The sequence below is a fragment of the Etheostoma spectabile genome, unplaced genomic scaffold (assembly GCF_008692095.1).
Source record: "Etheostoma spectabile isolate EspeVRDwgs_2016 unplaced genomic scaffold, UIUC_Espe_1.0 scaffold48, whole genome shotgun sequence".
NCBI lineage: Eukaryota > Metazoa > Chordata > Actinopteri > Perciformes > Percidae > Etheostoma > Etheostoma spectabile.
Genome location: NW_022605618.1, coordinates 4,184 through 8,909, shown reverse-complemented (window position 1 = coordinate 8,909; position 4,726 = coordinate 4,184).

The window sequence follows — 4,726 nt, the reverse complement described above, 5'->3', positions numbered from 1 at the left end:
GGCCTCAGATTTAGAGGTGCTGATCCTCATCCCAGCCGCTTCACACTCGGCTGCGAACCGATCCAGTGAGTGCTGAAGGTCACAGGCCGATGATGCCATCAGGACCACATCATCTGCAAAAGCAGCGATGGGATCCCGAGCCCACCGAACTGCAACCCCTCCCCGCCCAGACTACGCCTCGATATCCTGTCCATATATATTACAAACAGGATTGGTGACAAAGCGCAGCCCTGGCGGAGGCCAACCCTCACCTGGAACGAGTCCGACTTACTGCCGAGAACCCGGACACAGCTCTCGCTTTGGTCATACAGAGATTGGATGGCCCTAAGAAGGGACCCCTCACCCCATATTCCCGCAGCACCTCCCACAATTTCTCCCGGGGACCCGGTCATACGCCTTCTCCAGATCCACAAAACACATGTAGACTGGTTGGGCATACTCCCAGCCCCTCCAGGATCCTTGCGAGAGTAAAGATCTGATCCGTTGTTCCACGGCCAGGACGGAATCCGCATTGTTCCTCTTCAATCCGAGGTTCGACTATCGGCCGAACCCTCCTTTCCAGCACCTTGGAGTAGACTTTACCAGGAGGCTGAGAAGTGTGATACCCCTGTAGTTGGCACACACCTCTGGTCCCCCTTTTTGAAGAGGGGAACCACCACCCCGGTCTGCCACTCCTTAGGCACCGTCCCAGACTTCCACGCAATGTTGAAGAGGCGTGTCAACCAAGACAGCCCCTCCACACCCAGAGCTTTCAGCATTTCTGGACGGATCTCATCAATCCCTGGGCTTTGCCGCTGTGGAGTTGTTTGACTACCACAGCGACTTCCGCCAGGGAAATTGACGACAATCCCCCATCATCCTCCAGCTCTGCCTCCACCACAGAGGGCGTGTCAGCTGGATTTAGGAGTTCCTCAAAGTGCTCCTTCCACCGCTCTATTACCTCCCCATTTGAGGTCAACAAAGTCCCATCCTTACTGTATACAGCTTGGATGATCCCTCGCTTCCCCCTCCTGAGGTGGCGAACGGTTTTCCAGAAGCACCTTGGTGCCGACCGAAAGTCCTTCTCCATGTCTTCTCCGAACTTCTCCCACACCCGCTGCTTTGCCTCTGTCACGGCAGAGGCTGCAGCCCTTCGGTCCTCCGGGATAACATATCCCGGAAAGACTCCTTCTTCAGTCGGACGGCTTCCCTGACCACCGGTGTCCACCAGGGTGTTCGTGGGTTACCGCCCCTTGAGGCACCTAAGACCCTAAGACCACAGCTCGCTGCCGCAGCTTTAGCAATGGAAACTTTGAACATTGTCCACTCAGGTTCAATGCCCCCAGCCTCCACAGGGATGCACGAAAAGCTCCGCCGGAGGTGCGAGTTGAAAGCCCGTCGGACAGGGGCCTCTTCCAGACGTTCCCAGTTTACCCGCACTACACGTTTGGGCTTACCAGGTCTGTCCAGAGTCTTCCCCCACCCCCTGACCCAACTCACCACCAGATGGTGATCAGTTGACAGCTCTGCCCCTCTCTTCACCCGAGTGTCCAAAACATACGGCCTCAGATCAGATGAAACGATTATAAAATCGATCATTGACCTTTGGCCTAGGGTGCTCTGGTACCACGTACACTTATGACATCCCTATGTTCGAACATGGTGTTTGTGATGGACAATCCATGACTAGCACAGAAGTCCAACAACAGACAACCGCTCTGGTTTAGATCAGGGAGGCCGTTCCTCCCAATCACGCCTCTCCAAGTATCTCCATCATTGCCCACGTGTGCGTTGAAGTCCCCCAGGAGAACAATGGAGTCCCCTACTGGAGCCCTATACAGGACTCCATTCAAGGTCTCCAAGAAGGCCGAATACTCCGAACTCTGTTTGGTGCATACGCACAAACAACAGTCAGAGTTTTCCCCCCCCAACACCCGCAGGCGTAGGGAGGCGACCCTCTCGTCCACCGGGTAAACTCCAACGCAGCGGCGCTCAGCCGGGGGCTTGTGAGTATCCCACACCCGCCCGGCGCCTCACACCCTGGGCAACTCAGAGTAGGAGAGAGTCCAACCCTATCCAGGAGTACGGTTCCAGAACCGAGACTGTGCGTAGAGGTAAGCCCCACCAGATCTAACTGATAGCGCTCCACCTCCCGCACAAGTTCCGGCTCCTTCCCCCACAGAGAGGTGACATTCCACGTCCCAGAGCCAGCCTCTGCTGCCCGGGTCTGGTCCGTCGAAGCCCCTGACCTTCGCCGCCACCCATGTGGCAGCGCACCCGACCCCTTTGGATCCTCCCACAGGTGGTGGGCCCATGGGCTGGAGGGAGAAGTGCCACGTTGCTTCTTCGGGCTCCGTGGCAAACCCGGCCACCAGGCGCTCGCTCACGAACCCACCGTCTGGGCCTGGCTCCAGACGGGGGCCCTGGGCTTCCACCGGGCGGGTCCCTCTATCCCTCCTTGATATCCATAAGAGTTTTTGAACATTCTTTGTCTGGCCCCTCCCCTGAGACCTCTTTGCCATGGGAGACCCTACCAGGAGCACAAAGCTCCAGACAACACAGCCCTCAGGTTCATAGGGACACACAAACCTCTCCACCACGATAAGGTGATGGTTCCGGAGTCTACAAACTGAAGTTAGTTGCCTTTAATAACTTCTTCTGTGTTTTTTTGCCGTGGCCGCCGCAATAGCAGAATTACCAGCAGAAACACTTGTACAAATACAGGTTTGCCTCTCATGCTTAACAATATACAGCTGTGTTAATTTTAATTAAAACTGTGGACAATGTCACAAGTGTGGACGCTGTCGCCGCTCGCCTCTGTTGCTGGGGAGCCTGTGGGAGTTAATGGGGGCGGGGCTGCGTGGAGAGTAAGAGGAGAGACCCAAACACAGGCACAACTTACAGAAGAAATGGGTCATGCAACGCAAAATCAAACCATATTGATATAAACAACATTGCTTCGTTTGTGGAGGCAGCGGATGCGACCTAGAGGAAAAATGTTAGTCGCACTCAAGAGCCCTGTGAGCTAACAGACGCTAACTAGCACCCTAGAGCCCTGGAGCTAACAGACGCTAACTAGCACCCTAGAGCCCTGTGAGCTAACAGACGCTAACTAGCACCCTAGAGCCCTGTGAGCTAACAGACGCTAACTAGCACCCTAGAGCCCTGTGAGCTAACAGACGCTAACTAGCACCCTAGAGCCCTGTGAGCTAACAGACGCTAACTAGCACCCTAGAGCCCTGTGAGCTAACAGACGCTAACTAGCACCCTAGAGCCCTGTAGGTAAAGACACTAACTAGCACCTTATAGCACTGTGAGCTAACAGACACTAACTAGCACTGGACACAGTTGTCTGAAAAACAACACAGACGGGACAAAATGTTGCGTTTACTGGTAAACTGGTAAACGTATTACCGACTGCTATCTGTTGAATTTCCTCCCGTTACTCTGTCCTCTGTGACTGTCTACATCTAGAAACTAAGCTGCGGGGTGCAGGGAACTACTCTGACTGGCGCGGGTAGATTATCTTTGGAAAAAAACTTGCAGCGTTCTATGAATGGAATGACGCATTTCATAAAATTTAATTTTTTTTTTTTTTTTTTAAATCGCTTGATTACGCAGATTTGATTGTGGTAAGCCAAAATTGTGATCGTGATTAAAATTTAATTAATTGTGCAGCCCTAGCAGAAACTGACATTTTATGCTCCTGCGTCTTTAAACTACAAATAAACAGAAGCCTCCTGATACGATATCACAATACTTATGCCATGATACAATATTATTACGATTTTAAACATATTGCAATATTCTGCGGATAATTGCAATTTATAACCTTTTTTCCAACTTCTAATTTTTTCAATTTTATTGCTGCAAAATGGGATTGTCAAGCAGACAAACTGACAAACACATATATAATAAAAGATCGATACTTGGTGCCTGTGTACTGATACATTATTGCCACTGAAAATATTGCAATGCTATGCTGTATTGATTTTTTACCCCACCCATAGGAGAGAAGTAAAATCATGTGAACATTGTCAACAACCAATGGGTGCACTCCCTCCAGCACCAAACAGGAAGTAGCAAACCGGCTAGATGGTAAATATGGCAGGGAAACTGTGTTGACTCTGTTGGACTGTGGAAAAGGAAGAGAAACTAAAGAAAGCATTAAACAAGAGAGCGTTCTGACGTGTACTCCCATCTGTAGCACAGGGGCAGCTGTGGCCAGAAGCTGCTGCTGCTTCTGCTCCATTGTTCCATTGAAATTTCCGCCAAGAGTTTGGCGATTTTTTAGTGCAGTCCCATGTCGAAGTTCCTTTGAGTAAGACACTGAACCCTGAGTTGCCCCCGATGCTGCGCCATCGGAGTGTAAATGTGTGTGTTTATCTGATGAGCAGGTGGCACCTTGTACGGCCACAGTGTATGACTGTGTGTGATGCCTAAGCACTCACATATCTTCTCATTTTTTAGCGACTTTTGTTAAATAACAGCTGTTTTAACGCTTGGTAGCTAACGCTACCTTACTTTAGCTTAGCTGCTAACGACTTTAGCTTAGCAGTTAGTTATGTCGGCCCCCTCTCCGACTTTCTCCTGCTCGGTGTGTGAGATGTTTAGTTACTCCTCTGCATCCTTTAGCGGTGATGGCGTGTGTAACAAGTGTAGTTTATTTTTGGACGTGGAGGCGAGGCTTAGTAAGTTAGAAGTCCGGATCCGCACCATGACAGATCAGTCGTCAGTTACTGTAGCT